The 17,213-nt window shown below is 50.7% G+C and overlaps 1 pseudogene across 1 annotated transcript in view; it reads right to left on the reverse strand.

The window, feature by feature from the left end:
- LOC147625087 (uncharacterized) overlaps window positions 1-17,213 on the reverse strand; it is a 61,067-nt pseudogene that overhangs the window by 23,961 nt on the left and 19,893 nt on the right. The window contains exons 11-12 of the transcript XR_015268916.1: window positions 11,663-11,995; window positions 11,488-11,589 (exon numbers count right to left, since the gene is read on the reverse strand). The product of XR_015268916.1 is annotated as an uncharacterized LOC147625087 (transcript). The remainder of the gene's footprint in view (window positions 1-11,487; window positions 11,590-11,662; window positions 11,996-17,213) is intronic.

The raw sequence follows: 17,213 nt of genomic DNA on the forward strand, positions 1-17,213 counted from the left end.
TTGTGCCATGAAGTGCCCGCCACTGAACGTGGAGTGGGATTCCTTGTGCAACCTACCAATATTGAAGACATGCTGGTGCAACTTGCCACTTGATTGCCAATATTAGGGAGGCACCAGTGCAAACTGCCATTGATTGCCAATGTCAGGAATGTGCCACCCGCTCATTGAAGGTGTGAAAGTGGCGGCCCTCCAAGGTAAGAGATGGACCTCGTAAATGCCATGGAGCGCACTGGCTGACAAAGACGTTGGTTGTGGGTAGGTACTTCCATCGATGAATCACCAGTTGGGAGTGCCACTTGTCACTTGTCAACGACAGCTGGATGGCTGGCACTTGTCAGCTGGACGGTCAGCACTTGTCAGCTAGATGGCCGACATTTGTCAGCTCGCACTTGTCAGTGGACATAGGCCGGGCAATCTGACCGGCTACAGGTCACCCACCACTAATAGATTCACCGTTGCGGGTGGATGCACCTGAGAAGGGATGTCGAGGATATGGTAGGCCTTGCATGTGCATTCTCTTCCACTTACGCGATCATGTAGTACAGAATCTAAAAAGAAATGAGAACTGAATATGAAAAGAAAGCTGCATATAATGATGGTTATGTACAATGATGAAATTGTCCCATGAAACAAAACTAAAACAAAACTAAATACTGCATGAGTGATTAGATGACTAGAGTCTTGTAGATGGAGGGGGCACGCCGCAACCGGAAGAACCGGAATGCTCAGCTAAGGGTAATTCCAAGAAGATGGTACTACCACTTAGAGTAGCGCAAGGTCAGGGGGATGGAGGGGTGAAGAGGCCACGAAGAGCAGACTGAACAGTGTGGCAGACAGCATTGAACTGGGCCGCCTAGTTGCGTAGGGTGGGAAGATCAGCAACGTCAGTCTCAAGGGAAGAGAGGCGGAGCCACATCGCTGTGAGCTCAGTCTGCAACTCCATAATCTGTTGGTGAAAGGGAGATCTCAAGGGTCTGTGCCTGGGAGAGCTGTTCTTGCAGTGTGGTAACCTCCTATTGTAGGTGACTCTCACAAGACCTTGCCTGGGTGATATCCAGTTGGAGTGCAGTGAGGGAGGTGGCATGATCCCTGCTGAACGGTGGACACATCCTGATCATAGGCGCTAGGCGTGCTGCAAGCGAAGCCATTCCTAGGAGAGCAGCAAGAAGTAGCTGGTGAGGTACCCTAAACCCTAAACCAGTTCCCCCTCAGGCCAGTGGTCTGCCACTGCTGCGCCAGTCTCAGCCAAGGTCGGGGTCTGTGCTCTGGTACCTGGGGGCTTGTGTCTCGCCCACCCCCTTGGGGAGGGTCTAAGCTGGGGCCAGGGGGCACAACTGAAGGCGACCTTCTCGACTACTGACGAGGACACTCTCTGGCGAGGTGTCCCATCTGGCAGCAATGTTGTACTGCCAGATATTTGGGGTGTCAAGTTGGGTTGATATATCACCTGCACAACAGTTTGAACTAGTACTTATCAGCATTAGAAAGAAACTTCTTCATTGGAACTCTAGGAGATTGGATCTCGCTTCCAAAACTTTGGTGGTTAACCAAGTATTGCTTGCCTCGCCCTCGTTCATTGCCTTTTGTTGGTGCCTCTCTCATGGATGCATTGGCCAGCTGCGGAGATTGGTCTGTAACTTTCTTTGGCCAAGTTTGGATGGTTCACTAGACACCCGGGCCCAGAGTGGCTTGGGAGACTGTTATACGCCCCAAACACAAAGGGGGGATGAATATTGTAGATCCGGATATACAGTGCAGAGCATTGCTTTGCAAACTAACGGTCAAAGTATTCCTCCCAGGCATTAGCCTTGGAAGGACTTTTTTATGTTTCACATTTCTGGTTATACACCTCGTGGTGGTGGAGATTGGATGCTCAGTTCACGTTTCATTTTCACTGAGGCAGAGTATAGGCCACCTTCTTCTCCACTTATAGCTGCCATTATCAGAGCCTAGAGTAGCATGAGACCTTAAGGCTTCCTACATCAGAGGATGAGGCTGATAGACAACCCATTACGTGGAATGACCTCATTAGAGATGAGGCTGGACGACCTTTGGTGCATCTGGATGTATGCAGTGGCCTAGCTAAGAGAGATGTGCATCGACAAATATTCCCTGGAAAACTTTTAAAAGTCTCCCTATGGATCAAAGACTTGTATCTACCCAGCACCTCATAGGGACGGATCGATCAAATTGATGCAGCTATACCTCATGAGTGGATTACTGGCACATTTCACGATCAACATCATCCTAGGTGGCTGGGAGTTTTCTCAAGGACAGGAGTGCCATTACAGGTATTAGCCTTGTTAGATCAGGATGAGGAGGGAGATCATGTTTTTTATCCTATCCAGCCAGGATGGAGACTATTGAAATGTGACACGCTGGAGATTATTCCTCACACAGTCCTTCATCCAATGAGAGTAGTTAGCCGCTCATGAAAGCAGTGGCATGTTAACCCTCTTCCAGATATCACAGGTCTTGGTGCTTATGGTTGTATGGTGGATGTTCTATCAGATATTTCATTGGGATCCTAGCGAGTGGGAGTGGATTGATGCAGTCAATTTTATGAAGAGTACGCCATTTTTCAGCTACACTATCCGTAATGCTAGGCTCCTTCTACTTGGGCAGATTCAAAGGACTCCTACTCTCAAGCCGCACTGGGAAAGCTATAACATCACCCCATTGATTCAAGAGAGATTTTGGCATAGAATTTAGCACTCATACAAGAGGAGCCAGATCTCTCAGTTCTTTTGGTTATTCTTACATGGTAGCCTTCCCATTAATCAACGGAAGGCTATTTTTGGAGCAGACCCAACCTGCCCCAGATGCCAAGTAGCTTCTGAAACAGTGCAACATTGTATTTGGGGGTGTAGAACTGCTGAGAGGATATGGGGCTCTATAGCTCCGCTTATGTGGAGATTGAGGAGAGAGACCATTTATGCTACTTCGGGTTCTATTTCTTAGCTCACTCAGTCAGGTCCACAAATATTTTTTGAGGGCACGGATGAGGACACTACGATAATGATATGCAGAGGTGTGGCCCAACGCTGCATGCTATAGGATATCACTCATACCTAGTATAGACCACCTCTGCAGAGGACTAATACTACTTGGGAGCTCTTTGCGAGTATCACAGCTTGGCAGATTTGGAGGGCTAGATGCACATAGGCTATTGAGGGCATTCAGATATATGACACTCAGTGCATTTGTACTATATGGGGAGATATGGGCTCACATACATGGACCTTCCAGATTTGCACATGCAAAGTGCACTGTTTTCATGAGGAAGTGGGATCAAGGGATGTTTTTCTCAATCAACTATGAACACTTTGAACTGAGAGAATGAAGGGGCTGAGAATGTAGTCTGTAAGAGAGCTATCAACTGTTAAGACACGACTGTGATCTGCGCCTGCGAGCTCCACCTCTCCCCCTCCCGCTGCTTCTCGCCGTCGCGCCCCCCTCTCCCCCCGCCTGTCCCCCGCCTTCTCCTCCGTCCTCTCCCCCGCCTCCTTCCTCGCTCCCTTCCTCGCCATCTCTCCCCCGCCTTCTGCCTCGCATCCTCCCCCGCCTCCTTCCTCGCATCCTCCCCCGCCTTCCTCCCCCCCGCCTTCTCCTCCTCCGCCTCCTTCCACGTTTCCTCCCCCGCCATTCCCCCCCCCCCCGCCTTCTTCCTCGCTTCCTTCCCCCGCCATCTCTTCCCCGGCCTCTCTACCCCCCACGCCGCCTCCTCCTCCGCCTCGCTTCTCTCCCCCGCCATCTCTACCCCCTCTGCCTTCTCCGCCACTGCGCGGCTCTTCCCCCCCGCCTTCTCCCTCTCCTCCCCTTCCGTCTCGCCCCTCCCCCCACCGCTAGCTCCCCCGCCTCAGCTCCCCCCTCCCCCCCCGCCCCGCCCCCACTATCCTGTAACCCTCCACCTCTCCTTTTCCTCGCAGGGCTGTGTCCCTCCCGTTGGTGACCCCGGTTTCTGGCCTTTTCCCTCTGGAGGACTCCATGGAAGCCACTCCGACTACCCCTGCCGATTCCGGTCTCCGTCTGGAGTTCACAGCTGAAGATCATCAGTTGTTTGTTTCCACAGTACCCGCTCTTGAGGCCTCCTCCTCCTTGGTCTGCAAGATAGTGGGTAGCCGTCCGATGCGGAGAGAGCTTCGCGACCTTCTGCAAGGCAGCCTTGTTGGCGTGCCTGCCAAGATCGTCAGCGTAGATTTTTTGGGACGTGGCTACTACCAGGTGGATTTCGAGTCCCCCCAGGCAGCTCAGATGGTGTTGGCTTGGAGCCCCATTGCCCTCCGCTCATCCCGGGCGTTCCTGGCACGATGGACTCACGGTTTCGACCCCGCTTCTGACCCGCTAGCAGGCGCGACAGGTTTTCCCGTCACTATCTGCTTTCCTGGACTCCGTAGGGAGTACTTGCCCCTCTTGTCATCCATTGGCAAGGCGTTCGGGCAGGTGGTGGAGATGCCTCAGACAGCGGCTTCAGTGATAGCTCGGGCAGCAGGACTCCCGGCCATTCGTGTTGTGGTTCCGTCACCGGAGTCCCTCCCGAAGACGATCCTCCTCCCTTGTCTTTCTGGAGGACATCTGATACAGCGCGTGGAGTATTCGGGCCTCCCCGGACAGTGCTACACCTGTCGGGAGATGGGCCATCTCGCACGCGCCTGTCCCCGCAAGGGGGTTCATCCTTCACGCTATGCCGCCTCTGGACCCCCTGCAGGAGACCCGAGGGGTGGCCATCCACCTCAGAGACCGGACATCCCTGGCTCGCCTCAGCAGGCGCCATCATCTGACGAGCAGGCCCCGGCGGAGGATGCCACGCAGACCCAGGAGGCTGGCGGATGGCAGGAGGTTCGCCGGTGGAAACGCCCGGCCCGCAGGAACCGTCGCAGACGCCAGCAGGCAGCACAAGCTGGCGGACAGGCGACTCCGGCTGGCGTCCAGGCACCTACCCGCACTTATGCTTCAGTCAGGGATAGGCGGCCAGCAGGTCCCACCCCGATGGACGAGGATTCAGACTCAGTGCCCGTTGAGGCCGCCGGTGGAGCCTCCCACGTGGAGACCCCGCTCCCGCCTCCCCCCGCGGGGGGTCCCGCCCCCTCCATGGAGCAGATTCCTGAGGATCCCGGGCCGCACTCTGCGACCCCCGGCTCCTCTTCCCCTCACCCGGAGAGCACTCCTTCCACCCCCCCCTCTCCCCCCCCAGCCCCCCCCCTCCCGCCTCCCCCGGCGGCCCCCCCTGACACCTATCCTCTGGCAGATGCCTCTCCATCCTCTCCTCGCTCTCCCCCCTCCTCTCCGCGAGCCCCCATCCCTGTTGGAAATAAGTGCACACTAGGTGTACTATTTCTCTAGTCTAGTTTCAGTTTCATTTATTGTCTGCTCTTGCTTTCATATTTTCCACATGGTATCAGAGCAGGTTTATCCTGGCTCCCCTCATCCTCGCCATTTTCTGCTGGATCTACCCGTTTCTCCCCTCACCCTATCCTCAGTCTGCTGTGCAGCCATAGCTGCGTTTTTTTCTGCCCGCCATATTTCTGAAACAGGCTCCTCCTGTTTGCCCCTAATGCTGGTCGCCATTATTCTGCCCGCACAGAAATTCTGATCGCCCTGGGCGTAGCTGCTGGGCCCACTTTCCCCGCCCTCAACACGCAGGGCATCACCATCGTGCGAATCGACTATGGGTACACGACCATGGGTCTTCTCTCAGTCTGTTCAGTCCTGATCTCCACTCTGCTTCTCCATGCTGTGCTCGTGCTAGCTTCCAACCCTGATCCGATCTTGGACTACTGCGTGGCCGACACCTCTTCCAGTTTGCTCATCAACGGCCTTCCATGCAAGAGCACCTCGTCCATAACCTCTGCTGACTTCAAGTCGGAGCTGCTCAGAGTGGGCGGCAATGTTTCCAACACCGCCCCTGTTTTCCATCAGTTCTGCCTCGCCATACTTCAGTTGAAGGGTTCCTGTTTCTTCCTGACGATGTTCTTCATCTACTCCATCAGCATAAGGCTCTTCATTATGGTGCGAATCTTTTCCTTCAGCTGGGCGACTCTCTCTCTCGATGGCATCTCTCTAGGTGCAGCCCGTGCTGCCCCCACCCTCATCGCTGCCCTGATCTTCCCCTTCGTTTTTTCACATAGCGGCAAACCTCTACAGCAGCAGCTCAAGGCACAATTTCAGATCTGCCTGCCCATGTCAGGCCCATGCATCTCTACCTTCTCTCTCTCTACTGCCGGCGGCCTGTCCTCTAGTATTGCACATGCAGCAGCTACCCCCGCACTCTCTTCTTCATCAACATGTCTTCTCAAGTCGTGGACCTCCTGGACATTCAACTCATGCAACAACTCGTCATTTTTGGATCTCTGGTCTTCTCGACATCAGCTCGTCCAATGCTGATTTCGGACCTGATTTGCAACATCTGTGCAAAGGGCATTTCCCCCTTTGTTATTTCCCATTTCCTCTTCATCTTCACATGTGGGTTAGCTGTCCATTGGACCAGCCAGACCTGCAGCAGCAAATTTAAAGCAGAAATCACGTGTATGTTGTGTTCTATTTTCAGTCTACTCTCTCTCTCTCTTAAAAAATAAAAATAAAAATAAATAAATAAATCTCAATTCTGAATTTCATTTACTTCTCTATCTTGTACGGGATTAGACACTGCCAAATCTGGTAAGACCTTCCCATCTCTCTCATAATTATCTATGTTTTTCATGCTATCTACCACCATTGGTCACCAATGATGTAGATCATGGGGTAACATCATGTCTATTTGTCTACATGGACTTATCTTGTCCCTATCCAAGAGGCACCCCTGCATTACCCACTCTAGCAGGAGGATTGCCCTTGAGGAGGGATTATCTATCAAGGTCCATCTCTCTATCTATCTACAATCAGTCAGTCTCTCTGTCTATGTGTCTATCCTGTGTGTCTATCCTGTCACATGTCTTTGACACTCTATCTATCAGACTATATGCCTCTCTTTTGTGGATTAGCTACCCACATTCTCTTGGCATTTTCTGTCTATGTCCCCATTTATCTTCTATCTGTCAGTCTCTCTCATGTCTATCTGAAAGTCTCTCTCTCTGTGGGACCACTCTACTGGCTGTTTGTCTCTCTCTCTGTCTGTCTATGATCCACTCTTGTCCCTACCCTTGTGGACCCATATGAGGATATCACTTGAGGAGGGGTGTCTCAGGATCTTTTGTCTCTCATGTCTTGTCTCTCAGTCTATCAGTCTTTATGTCTGTCTTCTAGTCTTGTCCATCTTGTCTTCTAGCTTGTCTCTCAATCCTTATCTAGTCTCTCTGTCTTGGTTTTATCTTTTGTCATGTCATAGTCTTGTTTTTTGTCTTCCTCTTAGTGTCCACTTAAGGAGGGTGTTGGAAATAAGTGCACACTAGGTGTACTATTTCTCTAGTCTAGTTTCAGTTCAGCCTCTGTGTCTTGAGTCTAGTGCCATGTGGCACCTCTACATTTATCCCATAAGTGAGTCTACTCAATATTGTACTTCTCACCTATAAATTGTAGGTGTCACATCAATGAATGTATCAATCTTGTGTCTTGTCTACACTCATCTCAAGGTAACTCTTTGTCTTTCATTTGTGTTCTTGTTTCATTTATTGTCTGCTCTTGCTTTCATATTTTCCACACTCCCTCGGCCTCTCCAGGATACTTCGCCAGACCACCCACTGCCCCGGGGCAGCGCAGCTGGGTAGGCCAAAGTTCAGTCCAGCGGCTGTTCCACCGCCACTCCGGGCCGGTGGAGATGGCGATCCTAGCTTCGCCCGCCACAGAGTTCTCTCCAGCCTCCCCTGGAGGGCCCCCGCGAGTGATGGGGCTTCCAATGGATTACGGTTTTTTCAGGTGCCTCCAGCTGGATGCTGGCCCGTTCGAGACACTAGTCGCGCCCTTGCGAGTTTGCGTGGTGTGCCATCCCTCTCGTTCTCCTTCATTGGTGAGCAGCATGGTGGCCTTCTCCTTTCCTCTCAGTGTTGCCCCAGACACAGCATGGGATTGCAACTCTGTAGAGGAAGTGTTGCGTGATCAGATACTGGAGTTTTCTCACCACTTCAGTGACTTGGGGCTCACGGACCTATTGCAGACCCGATTACACTCAGCCCGCATGAGCTTGTTTGGTATAGGAGATTGGCGGGCGGATCCGGTCCAAACCTCAGTTGAGGCGGTGCTACTGATTCTCCTCCATGCCGCCCCGAGGGTGCAGCCTACCTTTAGATACATATATGCAGAGGATTGGTCTCACGCCTATGCCCTGGACAGGGCGAAGGCGGAGTGGGGCTGGACACAGAGACAGGTCACCCTCTTTTTGGAGAGACTCCGCACCCGGACAGACAGTGACTATTCTCCCTCCAAGCCGGCGCCCAAGACTCACAGAGTGGAGGGCAGATCATCCGGGCCGGCTGAGAGGGGTGAGCCAGTGGCGGCTGCTTCACTTGCCATAGCTCATCCATGAGGATCCTCTCATGGAACATCCAGGGTCTCGGTGGACATCGCTGCTACATTGGTCAGGGCAGACTTCGCCAGGAGATCCAGAGGGCTCTCGTTGGAGGACCCATAGATATCCTCTTCATCCAGGAGCACCACCTTTCTGCCGGGCGTACCCGCACCTGCGGGAAGATCTTGCCAGGTAGGAGTCACACTTTTTGGTCACCGGCATATGGCTCCCAAGGGAACCAGGGTGGAGTATGCATCTCAGTCAGCGAGCAGCTTCTATCCGAGGTTGTGGACTCTGGCACTCTGGTCCAGGGTCGAGCGCAGTGGATCATCCTTCGGGTTGGGGAAGACCGCATTGGCTTCCTCAACTTCTACGCCCCTAATGGGGCGACCGGGAGAGCCGAGTTCTGGAGCACCATTAGGCAGTCCCTCCCCTTGGCAGACCACTGGTGCCTAGGGGGGGATTGCAACATGCTGAAGGATGCAGAGGACAGGATGGGGGGCAGCCAGGAGACCATTCATGGGCCGGAGCTCGCTGCCTGGGAGGAACTAGTGCTGCAGGTGAGAGGCCAGGATCCGTGGACTCTCCCGGAGTTGGGCAGGTTGCAGGGGAGTTTATCTTTCTCACGCTCGGATAGACGGGCTACAGGAGTTAACCTTTCCCGCATCGACAGGTTTTACATTGATGAGTGGGCTTGTGATAGAGGTGGCACTGTGGGCATACTTGCAGGCTCCTCGTTTTCAAACCACTTTCCAGTGCTTCTCCAGATCAAGGACCCTACGAGAGGAGAGCGAGGCCAGAGCGCTCGGATTCCAGATTGTCTCATAGAGGAGCCCGAGATTGCGACCAGAGTTGAGCAGGTCTGGCAGGAGCTACAGTTCAGGAGAGGATCGGCAGCCAGCGATCTTGCCAGGGGCTTGCAGGAGATCAATCAGATGCTCAGACAGGCTGCCCTGGACCGTCTGGAGGCCTTCAGAGAGCAGGAGAGGAGCCTGCGGAGGAGTCTAGCGTCCCTTCAGAGACTCCAGGAGAGGGATCTTACGAGCCCTTGGATCTCAGAGCAGATGGAGTCAGCTCGCACAGAGATCAGATCCATCGAGGAGAGGAGGGTGGAGTCCCGATTCCATGCTCGGGCTTCTTTTTGGACACAGGCTGGAGACAGAGTGACTCGAGATTTCTTTGAGGCGACAGGGCCTCGCTTCAGACGAGAGGGTCTCACGCGTCTTCGGCAGGCTGATGGCCAGGTTGTGGTGGATCCCCCCAGGGTTCAGGCGATAGCCACAGATTTTTACAGGGATCTGCTCTCTGCTAAGCCAGCAGATCACAGGGTGAGAGAGGCTAGGGAGGCAGTCTGGAGCTTCACGAGACCGGTTGTGCCGGCCCATTTGCAGCACTCCCTTCTCTCCCCCTTCTCGGATACGGAACTGGAGGAGGCTCTTCAGGCACTTCCTCGGGGCAAATGCCCAGGAGAGGACGGTCTCTCAGTGGCTTTCTTCCACAGGTACTGGGGTCTCTTACATAGGGGTTTCAGATTGGCATTCCAGGAGATTATGGAGTCGGGAGTCATGCCGGACAGCATGGCAGAGGGGTTGATTCACTTGATCCCCAAAGAGGGAGGAGACAGACTGGAGATTAGACAGTGGAGACCGATCACCTTGCTAGGCACGGCCTACAAGGTCCTAGCTAAGGCGATCAGCAGGCGGCTTCAGCCTCACCTTCCGAACATCATCCACTCCACGCAGACAGGCTTCATCCAGGATAGGAGCATCCTGGATAACATCTTCTCTTTCTGGGAGGCTACGGCTTTGGCTAGATTTCGGCAGGAGGATCTGGCAGTGCTCCTTCTCGACTTCGAGAAGGCATATCATCGGGTGGACTGGGCCTTCTTGGAAGGCACTATGGAGAGGATGGGCTTCCCCCCTCAGTGGATCCGTGGGGGGCAGCGCCTTTGGGCCAGCTTCCGGCCCCGGAAGGTGACACTTTTTCTCTGGCTCACAGCGCATAGAGGACTGGCTGTGGAGGCCTGGCTAGCTTTTGGCAGACACCCAACGTCCTGCCCTCGGTGCGGCCATGCACAGGAGTCGCAGCGGCACTGCTTATGGGATTGCCCACAGGCACAGCAGGTCTGGCAGCGCGCTCTCAGGATGGTTTTTGCAGGCTCGCCAGGTGAGATGCTGGTGACGTGGGGTGCGGTGGCTTGGGCCACGGACAGCAGCCCGGCCCTTGGATATGAGGACGTCCCTGGCAATGCGACCATCCAGGTCTCTGACAGGGCGATGGCGGTGGTTCCGACGCCAGACTTCTCTTCGGCAGTCCCTCAGGAGGGGGTCGGGCACAGATGGGAGATGATCAGCAGCATGACGGCTTGGCACATATGGAGAGCCCAATGCAGGGAGGCCATTGACCGCCCCGGCGGAGGTCATACAGGCCCTCTGGGTGGACATCATTCACACCTTGAGAGGACACTGGGGGAAACTTCAGGGCGACTCGGATCGCATGAGAGGTTGCCGCAAGGCTTTCCTCCGCACTTGGCAGCCTGGCCCTTTCCTCATCGCGAGGGGCGAGGATGTCACTTGGCACTATAGGCCTCCAGTTTGGCTTTTCTCACCTCCCACATGCACTACTAGGTAGCCCCCCCCCAGAGAGCGGCCAGCCACGGGGGTGGAGCTCAGGTGTTCACTGTGTGTTTTTTATCCCTCCTTGTGAGGTGAGCTTTGTAGCCTTATGGCGTTTTCTCATTAACTAATAGAAGGATCGTTTTTCCAAAAAAAAAAAAGGATCTTTTTCTCAACGACCCCCACAAGACTCTCTTGGCACCTTTGTGCCCCATATTGGCTTTTAGGATGAGGTTTTGTTTTGCTCCGGCTTCCAGCCATGATTTTGTAAGGTTTATTCATACTTTATAGAAGTCTCCTTTTTGCATACACACACACACACACACATTATTTTATTTTATTTCTTTATTATTTATAAATTTATCTTAAGTGTGTGCTTTTGAGCATGTACGTCGTTGGTATGCGAGCGGGTGTGTGCATGTGTAGCTTTACCTGTGGGAATGATGAGAAGACCAAAACAAAATAAACAATGCCACCGATCACATCAAAACGCCAATTTTTCTTTCGAAACTTCAAAATGTTCCCCAAGGCTATCTGAAAAAAAATGAAGTGTTTGGTAAGTAACTAAATAGAGCACATAGAGCAATTTGGTGGCACGCACACTTACTCTCTTGGAGTCATCAAATGATGGATACACGGCCTTCTTCTCATAGGAAGAACCCAAAAAGTGGTTGAACTTTGCAAACACGTGTGTGGGGTGGAGGAAAGCCCCACCACACCCATTGACAAGGAGGTGTTCTACATTGGCAGCCTTGGATGATTTGATGGCTGAATGGCGGAAATAATGATGCAAATCACCGGCAATTCTAAGCCTGCAACGACCTTTCAAAAGGTCCTGTATTAAGTGTGATACATTTTCCCCAGTAGAGCTGTCCCAATACCAATCCAGCAACCAAGAAGGTTCGTGTGTCATGATTATCACAGAATCTTTTTTTTTCACCTATGCCACCAGAAAAAAAATGTTACTTGCAGCGTCTACATAAGCAGAATGAGGATAGCGACAAGTATGCAAGGATATAGAAGCAAGCTTACATGGGTAAAAATAAATATGCTATGGTTTCTACATTTAAGAACTTGAAAAATATGTAACACTTCAACAAAAGAAAACTGAGCAAGGTGGCTAGCCGTTTAGGAAATTATTCTTGGAAGTCACCGAAATGACCTCCTCCTGAGTCCAGTCCCCGTGGACTGTGTGCCACCTTCTTTGTTGGAAACTAGCTTAAGCAAAAAACTTTTAAGGGCAGAAGGAGAGAACAAGAGCTCAGTTGATTACATGATGAATAACAAGCCAGTAAATGCTTGAATTGTCGCCTTTAAATAGTAAACATAAAAGTCACCATTAAATAGCACATGAAAAAGGAGATTTTGACCTCAGCACAAACGACGAAGCCAGAAGACACTTCCCTTCTTGCCTCTGTACATGACCCTTTGCGCCTGGTCTTTCACACAAGTCGGAATTGGGTGTCCCCACCAGAGCTTCCCGCAAAGATCCAGATCAACGAATAATTTTTTGAGAGTCTGAGAGGCTTCATAGAGGCACCAGAACACATAGATCACCCCGGTAGGCCCATTGCCTACCACGATGGAGTACTACAAAGATCATTTCCTGAGATTCACAGCAGATGGCTTCATACACAGACCAACTTATCCCGATGCCTTCATGTCCCATGCTATGAGGATAGCCATTCGCCACCTTAGGGTATCACCCCACAAACGGAGGGTAGGGACTGGAAGAGCTGAGCGGATACTCAGAGAGGACAGGACATGTAGACTATGTGAAACGGGGGTTGAAACTTGAGTCAGAGGAGCACTATGTTTGCCAGTGCCCAATCTACTATGAGATTAGAAGGAGGTTTCAATCTCTACTTTGGACCCTTATCCCGGATCATGGAGTACCCATATCAAAGGTGCCTTGGACTCTTCCTACTGAAGCTCAGCCGACTCACAGATCCTCGCCCCCAACACTCCGCCAAGGTTGTTAGAGGCGTCAGAAGCGTTTGGTACGAGGCGGGTATGGTACGCGCCTCGAAAGACTCGTATTTTTTAGAGACGTTAGAAACGTGTTAGAGGCGTCTGTTATATATATATATATATATATATATAGTGATAGATAGATATAATATATATAGTGAAAGTTGAGAGAGAGAGAGAGAGAGAGAGAGAGAGACTAGAGTGTGTATGTATGAGCCTTGAGGGAGGGAGAGAGAGGGTGTGTATAAGAGGGAGAGAAAGAAAGAAAGAAAGAAAGATATTATTAACGTCTTCCAAAAGACCGAACTCGGCCTATGAGAAAAATCAGTGTACCTGTGTGGGGTGTCCTCTGTCAGTGTGTGTGTGTGAGAAAGAAAGTTGTATTAAACGTCTCCAAAAGGCCAAAATGACCGATGAGACCAAAATAGTCCATCATCATCATCTGGATACATCATCAAGATTCAAGGGTACAAAGTAAAATGAAATGAACTGAAATGAACCGGTAGAGTATAGAGAGAGCTCCAAAAGTGGGTATAAAAAACATCATCATCCTAGTGTGTTTCAAGTTTGAACTTTGAACTTTGGGTCTTGAGAAAGGCTTAAGGGAGGGAGGGAGAGAATGAGGGAGAGAGAGAGGAGAGGGGCTCCCTTGGGCCCTTAAAGCCCCCGTCTAAAGACTCAAACCAGCCAAAAAAAAACACTTTTTTTGTTTTTTTGTGGGCGCCTCGATCAGGCAGTCGTACGCCTCGTACGCTTCGAACGCCTCTAACCGTTAGAGGCGCGCCTCGTAACAACTATGCACTCCGCCTCTCAGTTTACCATCACCAGTTTTTTCCAGCCTAGAAGTGTCGATATGGAGGCACCTAAGCCCATCACAGTGGATACGGGAGCCTATACTACAGTGACGACACCACCACCCCCCCCCCCCCCCCCCCCCCCGCGGTGGTGCCCCCAAAATACACAATTAGGCCCATGAGAGTCTCATCAGATTGGGCACACACACTCCAAAGAGCTAAACGCCCTTGTCCCATCGAGCCTGGCGACCCCCAGCTCATCAGCCTCAGATTAAGGAGATCCTCGCCTGCCATCGACATCCTCATCCTCACAGCAAACTATCGACATCTGTGACCTTCTTGTATTACCCATGATGGGCATACACGGTTGATTGATTGTTTTAATTCAGCTCTCCATATCCCATCACTTATTGTACCCTATACTTGGCATAGTAGGATCTAGATTTTTCATCTTGTATAATCTCAGGTTTCAGTTTTCAGTTTTAGTTTACTCTTGCGTTTTCTTATTTCATCCATGACGAGATTTCATGGACACTATGTATACATCATTCTGGTCTCATAGACCCTTTGTGTCTTTTGAAGATGTTAATATCACTCTCTCTCTCTCTCTCTCTCTCTCTCTCTCTCTCTCTCTCTCTCTCTCTCTCTCCGATTTCCGATCAGCCCCTCTTGTTATAGAGGCCATGTTCCAGGCCATCACATACATACAGCACATCTACGCACTACATTGTTAGCCTGTTTTTGGCATCTGGTCATATTCCGTGATTCCTCCTGCTTTGGCCTAGTGGATAGACTCCCTTTTGCTGTGTTCCGGCTGTTTCTATTATTACTTTACAGTGTTTTGGTGGCATTTCCACCTAGGCTCTTTCAGTAGAGGGCCGTGGCTGATCATGTTCTGTCAACTGATCCTCTTGTGTCCGACGAGCAAAGCAACAACTTATTAAGGACCAAAATCTCAGTGAGGCAACCTGCCTGCCTTCTGTCCAGCTGCCAGCACAAGCACCATCTGCAAGTCTGCCCAGTCACTACCCTGCTCCACTTTGCAGAGCTGGTCACCACCACCACCTCACTACACCCCTACGGTAGTTGTGAACACCCACTTGGAGAAGATGCCCATGTCAGCAACAGCCACATCAGCATCCAGTCAGCAGATCAAATGTCAAGTACAAATCAGCTAAGTAGGGTTTTGGAAAAAATTAGGGCTTTTCAAAAATTTCAGCAAATTTAAAATTTAAAGCCTTTCTACACGCTTTCCTGGCATCCATAGGCACTCCAGTTCTTGTGCACATATCTCAGAGCTTTGTTTTGCTCACTCAGGTATACATCCTATTTTTTGGTATACTTTGGCAATTGCATCTTTTATCTCATCATATCCCGGTGCCATGTGTGCACACTCTTATTTTCTCATATGTTTCCTGTAAGCTTAGAGTGCACAAAAGTTATCATCCAAGGCAGGGCTTTCTTGTTCATTGCCCGTATTGTAAGGATGTCGCAAAGAGCACCAGTTTCAAACCTTTCTGGGTTTAGTGGATTCATGATAACCAAAGATCATCTTGACGGTCCCAACTTCTCACTGAGGAGCTTCATGATGAAGAGTCTTTTGATAGCCAAGGGGCTGTGGGAGATTGTTAGGGGGCAAGAGCCTCATCCTGCAACATTAGCAAACACCACCTCTTCGGCAACATCAACCACAACAGGAAGAAAGACCCAAACAACAGCTCAAGTGGTGGCAAGAACTCCAACACAGGTGCCTCCACTCACTGAAAATCAAAGCCGGTGGGATGCTCGTGATGCCCAAGCAATGGCCATGATCACTCTTTCAATCAAGCGATCCATTATTGCTCACATCATCTGATCCTACAGCTCTACAAGGCTACCTGACTAGTCCTCGAGAACATGTTCCACTCCCATAAGAAAGCACAAGTCACGTATCTCGTGCGGGAGTTGGACAACCTAACCATGGACAAGGGAGATTTCATATCAGATCACCTTACCAAGGTAACAGACCTTAAGGAGCTATTGTTGCTGAATATTAATGAGGTAGTTGAGAACAAAAAATTGGTCACCACTATTCTCAATCCCTTACCTAAGTCCTATCAGAGTTTTCACACTTCCTCCTTTTTCATTGTATAGGAGCCCCCCCTCGTTTTGCATTGTAACTTGACCTCCTCACACGTTGGTTGTATTTACACCTCTTTGATGGTTGTAGTCTACTTCATGCACACTTTTTTTTCCGACTAATATAAGGATCTTTTTCAACTCTACCGAGTTGCTCACCTTGTTGCATAGTCACCAGAAACATTTCAGGGTTTTTGACGTTTCGGGACACAACATTTTGTCTTTCGGCTAAGAAACGCAAAGGTTTCGTAGTTTTTTCTATATAAATACAATAAAATAGTTTAGCACTTGTAGTTTGTAGAATTATTTGTAGGCCTACCTAGTGCTAGTTGGGCACTTAAAATATGGTAAAAGCTTGGGCAATTGTGGTCACAATTGGGCAATTGGGGAGTTGTGGAATTGTGACTCATGAGAAATTGGGCAATTGTGAGAAATTGGGGATTTATGAGAAATTGGGCAATTGAGAATTTAGGAAATTGGGAATATTGGGAAATTTGTGAGAAATTGGGGGAGAGAGGAGGAGGAGGAGGAGGAGAAGAAGAAGGAGAAGAGGTGATTGCAGATTGTGTGCAAGAGAGAGAAAGAGAGAGGATGTTTGGGTTGCAGGTCGCGCGTGGAGAGAAAGAAAGAAAGAAAGAAAGATATATTAACGTTTGCAAAAGGCCAAAATTGGCCTACGAGACAAACAAGTAGTACAATGATGTTCCTCCAGTCATCAAGAGGAAAATGTGGAGTGAGAATAAAATGTACAGGTATGACAACACGACCATAGGGGACTCAATGGTGGTGTACAAACGAGAGGGTGTGGATGGAGTACTAGGGCTACTAATGCATCTCTATATGCTAAAGGGGTGATACAAGTATGATATGTTATCTACTCCTAACTCCATCCATTCCCATAGTCTGGGTACAATATGTCATACATCCGATCTGAGGATGCCGTAAATGTCTAGAACATGCATCCTGGGTCAGAGCGAAAATGTGCCAGCTGCTCCTGGAGGCTGGACCTCCTGCTGGTGTCGAGACCCGATGGCCGCGATCTCTCTGTGGTGTAGCCGTGGTGTCAGGTAGCCGGCTAGTCTGGGTCGTCACCTAGCTCGAATCTCCTCCGCTCGCTGAGATGTCACTCCCAAAGTGTGTGGCTGGGCTACTGGTGCCAATCTCTGGAAGAAGTCGGTCAACTGGGACTGTCGTCCTCCGCTATGATGTGCAGGTGTCTGAAGTGGAGAATCTCCCTGATGGGCTGGTAAATGTGACCCCAAGGTATACATATGA

Source organism: Cibotium barometz, chromosome 24, assembly GCF_041138505.1.
Source record: "Cibotium barometz isolate CiBa-2024 chromosome 24, ASM4113850v1, whole genome shotgun sequence".
In the NCBI taxonomy this organism is placed as follows: domain Eukaryota; kingdom Viridiplantae; phylum Streptophyta; class Polypodiopsida; order Cyatheales; family Cibotiaceae; genus Cibotium; species Cibotium barometz.